Source organism: Olea europaea, unplaced genomic scaffold (genome assembly GCF_002742605.1).
Source record: "Olea europaea var. sylvestris unplaced genomic scaffold, O_europaea_v1 scaffold1015, whole genome shotgun sequence".
NCBI classification, from domain to species: Eukaryota; Viridiplantae; Streptophyta; class Magnoliopsida; order Lamiales; family Oleaceae; genus Olea; species Olea europaea.
The window spans coordinates 416,095-434,456 of record NW_019227472.1 but is presented as its reverse complement, the minus strand read 5'-3'; positions in this window follow the sequence as shown (position 1 = coordinate 434,456).

Genomic DNA, 18,362 nt, shown 5'->3' with positions numbered 1-18,362 from the left:
ACAATCAAATTTGACTAAAATTTCACAATGGTTTGGTTCATTTGCGCGTTCCCAATCCCTGAGTTTGGTTCATTGGCGCGTTCTGAATCAAATTTGACTAAAATTTCACCTGAGTTTGGTTCATTGGCGCGTTTTCATTGTCGCGTTTACAATCAAATTTGATTAATATTTCACCTCAGTTTGGTTCATTGTCGCGTTTACAATCAAATTTTACTAAAATTTCACCTGGATTATGTTCATTTGCGTGTTTTCAATCAAATTTGACTAAAATCTCACAATGGTTTGGTTTATTTGCGCGTTCCCAATCAAATTTGATTAATATTTAACCTCAGTTTGGTTCATTGTCGCGTTTTCAATCAAATTTTACTAAAATTTCACCTGGATTAGGTTCATTTGCGTGTTTCCAATCAAATTTGACTAAACATTCACAAGGGTTTGGTTCATTTGCGCGTTCCCAATCAAATTTGACTAAAATTTCACCTGAGTTTGGTTCATAGGCGCGCTAGCATTCTAAATTTACTAAAATTTCACCTGGATTATGTTCATTTGCATGTTTCCAATCAAATTTGACTAAAATTTCACAATGGTTTGGTTCATTTGCGGATTCCCAATCAAATTTGACTAAAATTTAACCTGATTTTGTTTCATTGGCGGATTCCCAATCAAATTTGACTAAAATTTCACAATGGTTTGGTTCATTTGCGGATTCCCAATCAAATTTGACTAAAATTTAACCTGATTTTGTTTCATTGGCGGATTCCCAATCAAATTTCGCTATTATTTCATTTGGATTATGTTCATTTCCCTGTTTCAAATCAAATTTGACAAAAATTTCAAATTAGCGTGACTCAATTGCACGTTTCCAATCAAATTTGAACAAAATTTCACCTGATTTTGGTGCACTAGCGTGTTTACAATCAAATTTGACTAAAATTTCACAATGGTTTGGTTCATTTGTGCGTTCCCAATCAAATTTGACTAAAATTTCACTTCAATTTGGTTCATTGGTGCGTTTACAATCAAATTTTACTAAAATTTCACCTGGATTATGTTCGTTTGCAGCACTCAATCAAATTTGACTAAAATTGCTCAATGATTTGGTTCATTGGCGCGTTCTGAATCAAATTTGACTAAAATTTCACCTGAGTTTGTTTCATTGGAGCTTTTACAATCAAATTTGACTAAAATTTCACCTGGATTATGTTCATTTGCATGTTTCCAATCAAATTTGACTAAAATTTCGCAATGATTTTGTTCATTTGCGGATTCACAATCAAATTTGACTAAAATTTCAACTGAGTTTGGTTCATTGGCGCGTTTGCAATTTAATTTTGCTAAAATTTCGCTTGGATTGTACTCATTTGCGTGCTTCCAATCAAATTTGACTAAAATTTCACAATAGTTTGGTTCATTTGTGCGTTCACAATCAAATTTGACTAAAATTTCACCTGACTTTGGTTCATTTGCGCATTTGTAATCTAATTTTACAAAAAATTCACCTGGATAATGTTCATTTGCGTGCTTCCAATCAAAATTTACTAAAATTTCACATTGATTTGTTTGATTGGCGCGTTCCAAATCAAATTTGACTAAAATTTCACCTGAATTTGGTTCATTGGCGTGTTTAGAATCAAATTTGACTAAAATTTCACCGGTTTTATTTTCATTTGCGTGTTTCCAATCAAATTTGATTAAAATTTCACAATGGTTTGGCTCATTTACGGATTTCCAATCAAATTTGACTAAAATTTCACCTGGATTATGTTCATTTGCGTGCTCTCAATCAAATTTGACTAAAATTTCACTTGAATTTGGTTCATTGGCGTGTTTACAATCAAATTTTACTAAAATTTCACCTGGATTATGTTCATTTGCGTGCTCTCAATCAAATATGATTAAAATTGCACAATGATTTGGTTCATTGGCGCGTTCTGAATCAAATTTGACTAAAATTTCAAGTGAGTTTTTTTCATTGGACCGTTTACAATCAAATTTGACTAAAATTTCACCTGGATCATGTTCATTTGTATGTTTCCAATCAAATTTGACTAAAATCTCACAATGATTTTGTTCATTTGGGGATTCACAATCAAATTTGACTAAAATTTCAACTGAGCTTGGTTCATTGGCGCGTTTACAATTTAATTTTGCTAAAATTTCGCCTGGATTGTACTCATTTGCATGCTCTCAAACAAATTTGACTAAAATTTCACAGTAGTTTGGTTCATTTGCGCGTTCCCAATCAAATTTGACTAAAATCTCACCTGAGTTTGGTTCATTGGCGCGTTTGTAATCTAATTTTACAAGAATTTCACCTAGATTATGTTCATTTGCGTGCTTCCAATCAAATTTTACTAAAATTTCACATTGATTTGTTTGACTGGCGCGTTCCCAATCAAATTTGACTAAAATTTCACCTGAGTTTGATTCATTGGCGGATTCCCAATCAAATTTCACTATAATTTCACTTGGATTATGTTCATTTGCCTGTTTCCAATCAAATTTGACAAAAATTTCAAATTAGCTTGGTTCAATTGCACGTTTCCAATCAAATTTGAACAAAATTTCACCTGATTTTGGTGCATTAGCGAGTTTACAATCAAATTTTACTAAAATTTCACAATGGTTTGGTTCATTTGCGCGTTCCCAATCAAATTTGATTAATATTTCACCTCAGTTTGGTTCATTGTCGCAATTACAATCAAATTTTACTAAAATTTCACCTGGATTATGTTCATTTGCGTGTTTTCAATCAAATTTGACTAAAAATTCACAATGGTTTGGTTTATTTGCGCGTTCCCAATCAAACTTGATTAATATTTAACCTCAGTTTGGTTCATTGTCACGTTTTCAATCAAATTTTACTAAAATTTCACCTGGATTAGGTTCATTTGCGTGTTTCCAATCAAATTTGACTAAACTTTCACAAGGGTTTGGTTCATTTGCGCGTTCCCAATCAAATTTGACTAAAATTTCACCTGAGTTTGGTTCATAGGCGCGCTAGCATTCTAAATTTACTAAAATTTCACCTGGATTATGTTCATTTGCGTGTTTCCAATCAAATTTGACTAAAATTTCACCTGAGTTTGGTTCATAGGCGCGCTAGCATTCTAAATTTACTAAAATTTCACCTGGATTATGTTCATTTGCGTGTTTCCAATCAAATTTGACTAAAATTTCACAATGGTTTGGTTCATTTGCGGATTCCAAATCAAATTTGACTAAAATTTAACCTGAGTTTGGTTCATTTGCGGATTCCCAATCAAATTTCACTATAATTTCACTTGAATTACATTCATTTGCCTGTTTCCAATCAAATTTGACAAACATTTCAAATTAGCTTGGTTCAATTGCGCGTTTCCAATCAAATTTCATCAAAATTTCACCGGATTTTGGTTCATTAGTGCGTTTACAATCAAATTTGACTAAATTTTCACAATGGTTTGGTTCATTTGCGCGTTCCCAATCAAATTTGACTAAAATTTCACTTGAATTTGGTTCATTGGCGCGTTTACAACCAAATTTTACTAAAATTTCACCTGGATTATGTTCGTTTGCAGCACTCAATCAAATTTGACTAAAATTGCACAATGATTTGGTTCATTGGCGTGTTCTGAATCAAATTTGACTAAAATTTCACCTGAGTTTGGTTCATTGGAGCGTTTACAATCAAATTTGACTAAAATTTCACCTGGATTATGTACATTTGCATGTTTCGAATCAAATTTGACTAAAATTTCACAATGATTTTGTTCATTTGTGGATTCACAATCAAATTTGACTAAAATTTCAACTTAGTTTGGTTCATTGGCGCGTTTGCAATTGAATTTTGCTAAAATTTTGCCTGGATTGTACTCATTTGCGTGCTTCCAATCAAATTTGACTAAAATTTCACAATAGTTTGGTTCATTTGCGCGTTCCCAATCAAATTTGACTAAAATTTCACCTGACTTTGGTTCATTTGCGCATTTGTAATCTAATTTTACAAAAAATTCACCTTGATAATGTACATTTGCGTACTTCCAATTAAAATTTACTAAAATTTCACATTGATTTGTTTGATTGGATCGTTCTCAATCAAATTTGACTAAAATTTCACCTGAATTTGGTTCATTGGCACGTTTAGAATCAAATTTGACTAAAATTTCACCTGTTTTATTTTCATTTACGTGTTTCCAATCAAATTTGATTAAAATTTCAAAATGGTTTGGTTCATTTGCGGATTTCCAATCAAATTTGACTAAAATTTCACCTGAGTTTGGTTCATTGCCGCGTTTACAATCAAATTTGACTAAAATTTCACCTGGATTATGTTCATTTGCGTGTTTCCAATAAAATTTGATTAAAATTTCACAATGGTCAAGTTCAATTACACGTTCCCAATCAAGTTTGATTAAAAGTTCACCTAAGTTTGGTCCATTGTCGCATTTACAATCAAATTTGACTAAAATTTCACCTGAATTTCGTTCATTTGCGTGTTTCCAATCAAATTTGAGTAAGATTTCACAATGGTTTGCTTCATTTGCGGATTCCCAATCAAATTTGACCAAAATTTAACCTGAGTTTGGCTCATTGGCGGATTCCCAATCAAATTTCAATATAATTTCACCTGGATTATGTTCATTTGCGTGTTTCCAATCAAATTTGACAAAAAATTCACCTGATTTTTGTTCATTAGCGCGAGCCCAATCAAATTTGACTTAAAATTCTCCTGAGTTTGGTTTATTAGCGCGTTTACAATCAAATTTGACAAAAAATTCACAATGGTTAGGTTCATTTGCGCGTTTCCAATCAAATTTGACTAAAATTTCACATGATTTTTGTTCATTGGCACGTTTACGATCAAATTTCACTAGGATTATGTTCATTTGCGTGCTTGCAATCAAATTTGACTAAAATTTCAAATTTATTTAGTTCATTAACGCGTTTCCAATCAAATTTGACTAGAATTTCACCAGAGTTTGGCTCATTGGTGCGTTTACAATCAAATTTCACTAAACTTTCACCTGGATTATGTTCATTTGTGTTTTTCCAATCGAATTTGACTAAAATTTCACAATGGTTTGGTTCATTTGCAGATTCTCAATCAAATTTGACTAAAATTTCACCTGAGTTTGGTTCATCGGCGCGTTTACAATCAAATTTCAATATAATTTCATCTGGATTATGTTCATTTGCGTGTTTCCAATCAAATTTGACAAAAATTTCCCCTGATTTTGTTCATTAGCACGAGCCCAATCAAATTTGACTTAAAATTCTCCTGAGTTTGGTTCATTAGCGCGTTTACAATCAAATCCGACAAAAATTTCACAATGATTAGGTTCATTTGCACGTTTCCAATCAAATTTGACTAAAATTTCACATGAATTTGGTTCATTGACTCGTTTAAGAGCAAAATTCACTAAAATTTCACATGGATTATGTTCATTTGCGTGCTTGCAATCAAATTTGACTAAAATTTCACATTGATTTGGTTCATTGACGTGCTTCCAATCAAATTTGACTAAAATTTCACCTGAGTTTGGCTCATTAGTGCGTTTGCAATCAAATTTCACTAAACTTTCACCTGGATTATGTTCATTTGCGTGCTTGCAATCAAATTTGACTAACATTTCACATTGATTTGGTTCATTGACGTGCTTCCAATCAAATTTGACTAAAATTTCACTTGAATTTGGTTCATTTCAATATAATTTCATCTGGATTATGTTCATTTGCGTGCTTGCAATCAAATTTGACTAACATTTCACATTGATTTGGTTCATTGACGTGCTTCCAATCAAATTTGACTAAAATTTCACCTGGATTATGTTCATTTGCGTGCTTGCAATCAAATTTGACTAAAATTTCACATTGATTTGGTTCGTTGGCGCGTTCCTAATAAAATTTGACTAAAATTTAACCTGAGTTTGGTTCATTGGCGGATTCCCAATCAAATTTCACTATAATTTCACTTGGATTATGTTCATTTGCCAGTTTCCAATCAAATTTGACAAACATTTCAAATTAGCTTTGTTCAATTGCACGTTTCAAATCAAATTTGACCAAAATTTTACCTGATTTTGGTCCATTAGCGCGTTTACAATCAAATTTGGCTAAATTTTCACAATGGTTTGGTTCATTTGCACGTTCCCAATCAAATTTGACTAAAATTTCACTTGAATTTGGTTCATTGGCGCGTTTACAACCAAAATTTACTATAAGTTCACCCGGATTATGTTCGTTTGTAGCACTCAATCAAATTTGACTAAAATTGCACAATGATTTGGTTCATTGGCGTGCTCTGAATCAAATTTGACTAAAATTTCACCTGAGTTTGGTGCATTGGAGCGTTTACAATCAAATTTGACTAAAATTTCACCTGGATTCTGTTCATTTGCATGTTTCCAATCAAACTTGACTAAAATTTCACAATGATTTTGTTCATTTGTGGATTCACAATCAAATTTGACTAAAATTTCAACTGAGTTTGGTTCGTTGGCGCATTTGCAATTTAATTTTGCTAAAATTTCGCCTGGATTTTACTCATTTGCGTGCTTGCAATCAAATTTGACTAAAATTTCACAATAGTTTGGATCATTTGTGCGTTCCCAATCAAATTTGACTAAAATTTCACCTGACTTTGGTTCATTTGCGCATTTGTAATCTAATTTTACAAAAAATTCACCTGGTTAATGTTCATTTACGTGCTTCCAATCAAAATTTACTAAAATTTCACATTGATTTGTTTGATTGGCGCGTTCCCAATCAAATTTGACTAAAATTTCACCTGAATTTGGTTCATTGGCACGTTTAGAATCAAATTTGACTAAAATTTCACCGGTTTTATTTTCATTTGCGTGTTTCCAATCAAATTTGATTAAAATTTCACAATGGTTTGGCTCATTTGCGGATTTCCAATCAAATTTGACTAAAATTTCACCTGGATTATGTTCATTTGCGTGCTCTCAATCAAATTTGACTAAAATTTCACTTGAATTTGGTTCATTGGCGCGTTTACAGTCAAATTTTACTAACATTTCACCTGGATTATGTTCATTTGTGTCCTCTCAATCAAATTTGATTAAAATTGCACAATGATTTGGTTCATTGGTGCATTCTGAATCAAATTTGACTAAAATTTCAACTGAGTTTGGTTCATAGGAGCGTTTACAATCAAATTTGAGTAAAATTTCACCTGGATTATGTTCATTTGCATGTTTCCAATCAACTTTGACTAAAATTTCACAATGATTTTGTTCATTTGCGGATTCAAAATCAAATTTGACTAAAATTTCAACTGAGTTTGGTTCATTGGCGCGTTTACAATTTAATTTTGCTAAAATTTCGCTTGGATTTTACTCATTTACGTGCTTCCAATCAAATTTGACTAAAATTTTACAATAGTTTGGTTCATTTGCGCGTTCCCAATCAAATTTGACTAAAATTTCACCTGACTTTGGTTCATTGGCGCGTTTGTAATCTAATTTTTCAAAAATTTCGCCTAGATTATGTTCATTTGCGTGCTTCCAATCAAAATTTACTAAAATTTCACATTGATTTGTTTGATTGGCGCGTTCCCAATCAAATTTGACTAAAATTTCATCTGAGTTTGAGTCATTAGCGGATTCCCAATTAAATTTCACTATAATTTCACTTGGATTATGTTCATTTGCCTGTTTCCAATCAAATTTGACAAAAATTTCAAATTAGCTTTGTTCAATTGCACGTTTCCAATCAAATTTCACCTGATTTTGGTTCATTCGCGCGTTTACAATCAAATTTGACTAAAATTTCACAATGGTTTGGTTCATTTGCGCGTTCCCAATCAAATTTGACTAAAATTTCACTTGAATTTGGTTCATTGGCGCGTTTACAATCAAATTTTACTAAAATTTCACCTGGATTATGTTCATTTGCATGCTCTCAATCAAATTTGACTAGAATTGCACCATGATTTGGTTCATTTGCGCGTTCCCAATCAAATTTGACTGAAATTTCACCTGAGTTTGGTTCATTTGCGCGTTAGCAATCTAAATTTACTAAAATTTCACCTGGATTATGTTCGTTTGCGTGTTTCCAAACAAATTTGACTAAAATTTCACAATAGTTTGGTTTATTTGCGCGTTCCCAATCAAATTTGATTAATATTTCACCTCAGTTTGGTTCATTGTCGTGTTTACAATCAAATTTTACTAAAATTTCACCTGGATTATGTTCATTTGCGTGTTTCCAATCAAATTTGGCCAAACTTTCACAATGGTTTGGTTCATTTGCGCGTTCCCAATCAAGTTTGACTGAAATTTCACTTGAATTTGGTTCATTGGCGTGTTTACAATCAAATTTTACTAAAATTTCACCTGGATTATGTTCATTTGCGTGTTTCCAATCAAATTTGACTAACATTTCGCAATGGTTTGGTTCATTTGCGGATTCCCAATCAAATTTGACTAAAATTTCACCCGAGTTTGGTTCATTGCCGTGTTGGCAATCTAATTTTACTAAAATTTCACCTGGATTGTGTTCATTTACGTGCTTCCAATAAATTTTGACTAAAATTTCACATTGATTTGGTTCGTTGGCACGTTCCCAATAAAATTTGACTAAAATTTAACCCGAGTTTGGTTCATTGCCGTGTTGGCAATCTAATTTTACTAAAATTTCACCTGGATTGTGTTCATTTACGTGCTTTCAATAAATTTTGACTAAAATTTCACATTGATTTGGTTCGTTGGCTCGTTCCCAATAAAATTTGACTAAAATTTAACCTGAGTTTGGTTCATTTGCGGATTCCCAATCAAATTTCACTATAATTTCACTTGAATTATGTTCATTTGCCTGTTTCCAATCAAATTTGACAAACATTTCAAATTAGCTTGGTTCAATTGCGCGTTTCCAATCAAATTTCATCAAAATTTCACCAGATTTTGGTTCATTAGTGCGTACAATCAAATTTGACTAAATTTTCACAATGGTTTGGTTCATTTGCGCGCTCCCAATCAAATTTGACTAAAATTTCACTTGAATTTGGTTCATTGGCGCGTTTACAACCAAATTTTACTAAAATTTCACCTGGATTATGTTCGTTTGCAGCACTCAATCAAATTTGACTAAAATTGCACAATGATTTGGTTCATTGGCGTGTTCTGAATCAAATTTGACTAAAATTTCACTTGAATTTGATTCATTGGCGCGTTTACAACCAAATTTTACTAAAATTTCACCTGGATTATGTTCGTTTGCAGCACTCAATCAAATTTGACTAAAATTGCACAATGATTTGGTTCATTGGCGTGTTCTGAATCAAATTTGACTAAAATTTCACTTGAATTTGATTCATTGGCGCGTTTACAACCAAATTTTACTAAAATTTCACCTGGATTATGTTCGTTTGCAGCACTCAATCAAATTTGACTAAAATTGCACAATGATTTGGTTCATTGGCGTGTTCTGAATCAAATTTGACTAAAATTTCACTTGAATTTGGTTCATTGGCGCGTTTAGAATCAAATTTGACTAAAATTTCACTTGAATTTGGTTCATTGGCGCGTTTAGAATCAAATTTGACTAAAATTTCACCTGACTTTGGTTCATTTGCGCATTTGTAATCTAATTTTACAAAAAATTCACCTTGATAATGTTCATTTGCGTACTTCCAATCAAAATTTACTAAAATTTCACATTGATTTGTTTGATTGGCACGTTCCCAATCAAATTTGACTAAAATCTCACCTGAATTTGGTTCATTGGCACGTTTAGAATCAAATTTGACTAAAATTTCACCTGTTTTATTTTCATTTGCGTGTTTCCAATCAAATTTGATTAAAATTTCACAATGGTTTGGTTCATTTGCGAATTTCCAATCAAATTTGACTAAAATTTCACCTGAGTTTGGTTCATTGCCGCGTTTACAATCAAATTTGACTAAAATTTCACCTGGATTATGTTCATTTGCGTGTTTCCAATAAAATTTGATTAAAATTTCACAATGGTCTAGTTCAATTACACGTTCCCAATCAAGTTTGATTAAAAGTTCACCTAAGTTTGGTCCATTGTCGCATTTACAATCAAATTTGACTAAAATTTCACCTGAATTTCGTTCATTTGCGTGTTTCCAATCAAATTTGAGTAAAATTTCACAATGGTTTGCTTCATTTGCGGATTCCAAATCAAATTTGACCAAAATTTAACCTGAGTTTGGCTCATTGGCGGATTCCCAATCAAATTTCAATATAATATCACCTGGATTATGTTCATTTGCGTGTTTCCAATCAAATTTGACAAAAAATTCACCTGATTTTTGTTCATTAGTGCGAGCCCAATCAAATTTGACTTAAAATTCTCCTGAGTTTGGTTTATTAGCGCGTTTACAATCAAATTTGACAAAAAATTCACAATGGTTAGGTTCATTTGCGCGTTTCCAATCAAATTTGACTAAAATTTCACATGAATTTGGTTCATTGGCGCGTTTAAGAGCAAAATTCGCTAAAATTTCACATGGATTATGTTCATTTGTGTGTTTGCAATCAAATTTGACTAAAATTTCACATTGGTTCGGTTCATTGACGCGCTTCCAATCAAATTTGACTAAAATTTCACCTGAGTTTGGCTCATTAGTGCGTTTACAATCAAATTTCACTAAACTTTCACCTGGATTATGTTCATTTGCGTGTTTCCAGTCAAATTTGACTAAAATTTCACAATGGTTTGGTTCATTTGGGGATTCCCAATCAAATTTGACTAAAATTTCACCTGAGTTTGGTTCATTGCCGTGTTGGCAATCTAATTTTACTAAAATTTCACCTGGATTGTGTTCATTTACGAGCTTCCAATAAATTTTGACTAAAATTTCACATTGATTTGGTTCGTTGGCGCGTTCCCAATAAAATTTGACTAAAATTTAACCTGAATTTGGTTCACTGGCGGATTCCCAATCAAATTTCACTATAATTTCACTTGGATTATGTTCATTTGCCTGTTTCCAATCAAATTTGCCTGAGTTTGGTTCATTGGCTCGTTTACAATCAAATTTGACTTAAATTTCAACTGGATTGTTTTCATTTGCGTGTTTCCAATCAAATTTGAATACAATTTCACATTGATTATTTTCATTGGCGCGTTCTCGATCAAATTTGACAAAAATTTCACCTGAGTTTAGTTCTTTGGCACGTTTAAAATCAATTTTAACTATAATATCACCTGGATTAGTTTGTTTGCGTGTTTCCTATCAAATTTGACAAAAAATTCTTATTAATTTGGTTCATCTGCGCGTTCTCAATCAAATTTGACTGAAATTTCACAAGAGTTTGGTTCATTGGCTCGTTTACAATCAAATTTGACTAAAATCTCACCTAAATTATGTTCATTTGTGAGTTTCCAATCAAATTTGACTAAAACTTCACCAGAATTAAGTTCATTTGCGTGTTTCCAATCAAATTTGACTAAAATTTCACAATGGTTTGGTTCATTTGCGCGTTCCCAATCAAATTTGACTAAAATTTCACCTGACTTTGGTTCATTGGCGCATTTGCAATCTAATTTTACTAAAATTTCCCCTGGATTATGTTCATTTGCGTGCTTCCAATCAAATTTGACTAAAAATTTCACATTGATTTGGTTAATTGGCACGTTCCCAATCAAAGTTGACTAAAATTTCACCTGACTTTAGTTCATTGGTGCGTTTGCAATCTAACTTTACTAAAATTTCAACTAGATTATGTTCATTTGCGAGTTTCCAATCAAATTTGATTAAAATTTCACGCTGATTTGGTTCATAGGCGCGTTTCCAATCAAATTTGACTAAAATTTCAACTGAGTTTGGTTCATTGGCGCGTCTAGAATCAAATTTGACTTAAATTTCACCTGGACTATGTTCATTTGCGTGTTTCCATTCAAATTTGACTAAAATTTCACCTGAGTTTGGTTCATTGGCGCGTTTACAATCAAATTTGACTAAAATCTCACCTGGATTATGTTCATTTGCGAGTTTCCAATCAAATTTGATTAAAATTTCACATTGATTTTGTTCATAGGTACGCTCCCAATCAAGTTTGACTAAAATTTCACCTGCGTTTGGTTCATTGGATCGTTTACAATCAAATTTGACTAAAATTTCACCTGGACTATGTTCATTTGCGTGTTTCCATTCAAATTTGAGTGAAATTTTGCCTGAGTTTGGTTCGTTGACGCGTTTACAATCAAATTTGACTAAAATCTCACCTGGATTATGTTCATTTGTGAGTTTCCAATCAAATTTGACTAAAATTTCACCTGGACTATGTTCATTTGCGTGTTTCCATTCAAATTTGAGTGAAATTTTGCCTGAGTTTGGTTCGTTGACGCGTTTACAATCAAATTTGACTAAAATCTCACCTGGATTATGTTCATTTGTGAGTTTCCAATCAAATTTGACTAAAATTTCACCTGGACTATGTTCATTTGCGTGTTTCCATTCAAATTTGAGTGAAATTTTGCCTGAGTTTGGTTCGTTGACGCGTTTACAATCAAATTTGACTAAAATCTCACCTGGATTATGTTCATTTGTGAGTTTCCAATCAAATTTGACTAAAATTTCACCTGGACTATGTTCATTTGCGTGTTTCCATTCAAATTTGAGTGAAATTTTGCCTGAGTTTGGTTCGTTGACGCGTTTACAATCAAATTTGACTAAAATCTCACCTGGATTATGTTCATTTGTGAGTTTCCAATCAAATTTGACTAAAATTTCACCTGGACTATGTTCATTTGCGTGTTTCCATTCAAATTTGAGTGAAATTTTGCCTGAGTTTGGTTCGTTGACGCGTTTACAATCAAATTTGACTAAAATCTCACCTGGATTATGTTCATTTGTGAGTTTCCAATCAAATTTGACTAAAATTTCACCTGGACTATGTTCATTTGCGTGTTTCCATTCAAATTTGAGTGAAATTTTGCCTGAGTTTGGTTCGTTGACGCGTTTACAATCAAATTTGACTAAAATTTCACCTGGACTATGTTCATTTGCGTGTTTCCATTCAAATTTGAGTGAAATTTTGCCTGAGTTTGGTTCGTTGACGCGTTTACAATCAATTTTGACTAAAATTTCAACTGGATTGTTTTCATTTGTGTTTTTCCAATCAAATTTGACTACAATTTCACATTGATTATGTTCATTGGCGTGCTCTCGATCAAATTTGACTAAAATTTCACTTGAGTTTGGTTTTTTGGCACGTTTAAAATCAATTTTGACTATAATATCACCTGGATTATGTTTGTTTTCGTGTTTCCTATCAAATTTGACAAAAATTTCTTATTAATTTGGTTCATCTGCTCGTTCCCAATCAAATTTATCTGAAATTTCACATGAGTTTGGTTCATTGGCTCGCTTACAATCAAATTTGACTAAAATCTCCCTTGGATTATGTTCATTTGTGAGTTTCCAATCAAATTTGACTAAAATTTCACAAGAATTAAGTTCATTTGCGTGTTTCCAATCAAATTTGTCTAAAATTCCACAATGGTTTGGTTCATTTGTGCGTTTCCAATCAAATTTGACTAAAATTTCACCTGACTTTGGTTCATTGGCGCGTTTGCAATCTAATTTCACTAAATTTTCACATGAATTATGTTCATTTGTGAGCTTCCAATCAAATTTGACTAAAATTTCACATTGATTTGGTTAATTGGTGCGTTCCCAATCAAATTTGACTAAAATTTCACCTGAGTTTGGTTCATTGGCACGTTTAGAATCAAATTTGACTTAAATTTCACCTGGACTAAGTTCATTTGCGTGTTTCCATTCAAATTTGACTAAAATTTCACCCGAGTTTGGTTCATTGGCGCGTTTACAATCAAATTTGACTAAAATCTCACCTGGATTATGTTCATTTGCGAGTTTCCAATCAAATTTGATTAAAATTTCACATTGATTTTGTTCGTAGGTGCACTCCCAATCAAATTTGACTAAAATTTCACCTGCGTTTGGTTCATTGGATCGTTTACAATCAAATTTGACTAAAATTTCACCTGGACTATGTTCATTTGCGTGTTTCCATTCAAATTTGAGTGAAATTTTGCCTGAGTTTGGTTCGTTGACGCGTTTACAATCAAATTTGACTAAAATTTCAACTGGATTGTTTTCATTTGCGTGTTTCCAATCAAATTTGACTACAATTTCACATTGATTATGTTCATTGGCGTGCTCTCGATCAAATTTGACTAAAATTTCACCTGAGTTTGGTTCTTTGGCACGTTTAAAATCAATTTTGACTATAATATCACCTGGATTATTTTTGTTTGCGTGTTTCCTATCAAATTTGACAAAAATTTCTTATTAATTTGGTTCATCCGCGAGTTCCCAATCAAATTTGATTGAAATTTCACATGAGTTTGGTTCATTGGCTCGTTTACAATCAAATTTGACTAAAATCTCACCAGGATTATGTTCATTCGCGAGTTTCCAATCAAATTTGATTAAAATTTCACATTGATTTTGTTCATAGGTACGTTCCCAATCAAATTTGACTAAAATTTCACCTGCGTTTGGTTCATTGGATCTTTTACAATCAAATTTGACTAAAATTTCTCCTCGACTATGTTCATTTGCGTGTTTCCATTCAAATTTGAGTGAAATTTTTCCTGAGTTTGGTTCGTTGACGCGTTTACAATCAAATTTGACTAAAATTTCTCCTCGACTATGTTCATTTGCGTGTTTCCATTCAAATTTGAGTGAAATTTTTCCTGAGTTTGGTTCGTTGACGCGTTTACAATCAAATTTGACTTAAATTTCAACTAGATTGTTTTCATTTGTGTGTTTCCAATCAAATTTGACTACAATTTCACATTGATTATGTTCATTGGCACGTTCTCGATCAAATTTGACTAAAATTTCACCTGAGTTTGGTTCTTTGGCACGTTTAAAATCAATTTTGACTTTAATATCACCTGGATTATGTTTGTTTGCGTGTTTCCTATCAAATTTGTTCATCTGCTCGTTCCCAATCAAATTTGACTGAAATTTCACATGAGTTTGGTTCATTGGTTCGTTTACAATCAAATTTGACTAAAATCTCACCTGGATTATGTTCATTTGTGAGTTTCCAATCAAATTTGACTAAAATTTCACAAGAATTAAGTTCATTTGCGTGTTTCCAATCAAATTTGACTAGAATTTCAGATTGATTATGTTCATTGGCGTGTTCTCGATCAAATTTGACTAAAATTTCACCTAAGTTTGGTTCTTTGGCACGTTTAAAATCATTTTTGACTATAATATCACCTGGATTATGTTTGTTTACGTGTTTCCTATCAAATTTGACTGAAATTTCACATGAGTTTGGTTCATTAGCTCGTTTACAATCAAATTTGACTAAAATCTCACCAGGATTATGTTCATTTGCGAGTTTCCAATCAAATTTGATTAAAATTTCACATTGATTTTGTTCATAGGTGCGTTCCCAATCAAATTTGACTAACATTTCAGCTGCGTTTGGTTCATTGGATCGTTTAAATTCAAATTTGACTAAAATTTCACCTCGACTATGTTCATTTGCGTGTTTCCGTTCAAATTTGAGTAAAATTTTGAATAAGTTTGGTTGATTGGCGCGTTTACAATCAAATTTGACTTAAATTTCAACTGGATTGTTTTCATTTGCGTGTTTCCAATTAAACTTGACCACAATTTCACATTGATTATGTTCATTGGCGCGTTCTCGATCAAATTTGACTAAAATTTCACCTGAGTTTGGTTCTTTGGCACGTTTAAAATCAATTTTGACTATAATATCACCTGGATTATGTTTGTTTGTGTGTTTCCTATCGAATTTGACAAAAATTTCCTATTAACTTGGTTCATCTGCGCGTTCCTAATCAAATTTGACTGAAATTTTACATGAGTTTGGTTAATTGGCTCGTTTACAATCAAATTTGACTAAAATCTCACCTGGATTATGTTCATTTGTGAGTTTCCAATCAAATTTGACTAAAATTTAACAAGAATTAAGTTCATTTGCGTGTTTCCAATCAAATTTGACTAAAATTTCATAATGGTTTGGTTCATTTGTGCGTTCCCAATCAAATTTGACTAAAATTTCACCTGAGTTTGGTTCTTTGGCACGTTTAAAATCAATTTTGACTTTAATATCACCTGGATTATGTTTGTTTGTGAGTTTCCTATCAAATTTGACAAAAATTTCTTATTAATTTGGTTCATCTGCTCGTTCCCAATCAAATTTGACTGAAATTTCACATGAGTTTGGTTCATTGGCTCGTTTACAATCAAATTTGACTAAAATCTCACCTGGATTATGTTCATTTGTGAGTTTCCAATCAAATTATGTTCATTGGCGCGTTCTCGATCAAATTTGACTAAAATCTCACCTGGATTATGTTCATTTGTGAGTTTCCAATCAAATTTGACTAAAATTTCACAAGAATTAAGTTCATTTGCGTGTTTCCAATCAAATTTGACTAAAATTTCATAATGGTTTGGTTCATTTGTGCGTTCCCAATCAAATTTGACCAAAATTTCACCTGACTTTGGTTCATTGGCGCGTTTGCGATCTAATTTTACTAAAATTTCACCTGAATTATGTTCATTTGTGTGCTTCCAATCAAATTTGACTAAAATTTCACATTGATTTGGTTAATTGGTGCGTTCCCAATCAAATTTGACTAAAATTTCACCTGGATTAGGTTCATTTGCATGTTTCCAATCAAATTTGACTAAAATTTCACATTGATTTGGTTAATTGGTGCGTTCCCAATCAAATTTGACTAAAATTTCACCTGAGTCTGGTTCATTGGCGCGTTTAGATTCAAATTTGACTTAAATTTCACATGAACTATGTTCATTTGCGTGTTTCCATTCAAATTTGACTAAAATTTCGCCTGAGTTTGATTCATTGGCGCGTTTACAATCAAATTTGACTAAAATCTCACCTGGATTATTTTCATTTGCGAGTTTCCAATCAAATTTGATTAAAATTTCACATTGATTTTGTTCATAGGTGCGTTCCGAATCAAATTTGACTAAAATTTCACCTGCGTTTGGTTCATTGGATCGTTTACAATCAAATTTGACTAAAATTTCACCTCGACTATGTTCATTTGCGTGTTTCCAATGAAATTTGAGTAAAATTTTGCCTGAGTTTGGTTCATTGGCGCATTTACAATCAAATTTGACTTAAATTTCAACTGGATTGTTTTCATTTGCGTGTTTCCAATCAAATTTGACTACAATTTCACATTGATCATGTTCATTGGTGCGTTCTCGATCAAATTTGACAAAAATTTCACCTGAGTTTAGTTCTTTGGCACGTTTAAAATCAATTTTAACTATAATGTCACCTGGATTATGTTTGTTTGCGTGTTTCCTATCAAATATGACAAAAAATTCTTATTAATTTGGTTCATCTGCGCGTTCTCAATCAAATTTGACTGAAATTTCACATGAGTTTGGTTCATTGGCTCGTTTACAATCAAAATTGACTAAAATCTCACCTGGATTATGTTCATTTGTGAGTTTCCAATCAAATTTGACTAAAACTTCACCAGAATTAAGTTCATTTGCATGTTTCCAATCAAATTTGACTAAAATTTCACAATGGTTTGGTTCATTTGCGCGTTCCCAATCAAATTTGACTAAAATTTCACTTGACTTTGGTTCATTGGCGCATTTGCAATCTAATTTTGCTAAAATTTTACCTGGATTATGTTCATTTGCGTGCTTCCAATCAAATTTGACTAAAATTTCACAATGGTTTGGTTCATTTGCGCGTTCCCAATCAAATTTGACTAAAATTTCACTTGACTTTGGTTCATTGGCGCATTTGCAATCTAATTTTGCTAAAATTTTACCTGGATTATGTTCATTTGCGTGCTTCCAATCAAATTTGACTAAAAATTTCACATTGATTTGGTTAATTCGCGCGTTCCCAATCAAATCTAAATAAAATTTCGCCTGACTTTGGTTCATTGGTGCGTTTGCAATCTAACTTTACTAAAATTACAACTAGATTATGTTCATTTGCGTGCTTCCAATCAAATTTGACTAAAATTTCACATTGATTTGGTTAATTGGCGCATTCCCAATCAAATTTGACTAAAATTTCACATGAATTTGGTTCATTGGCGCGTTTAGAATCAAATTTTTGACTTAAATTTCACCTCGACTATGTTCATTTCCGTGTTCCCAATCAAATTTGACTGAAATTTCACCTGAGTTTGGTACGTTGGCTCAATTAAAATCAAATTTGACTAAAATCTCACCTTGATTATGTTCATTTGCGAGTTTCCAATCAAATTTGATTAAAATTTCACATTGATTTTGTTCATAGGTGCGTTCCAAATCAAATTTGACTAAAATTTCACCTGCGTTTGGTTCATTGGATCGTTTACAATCAAAT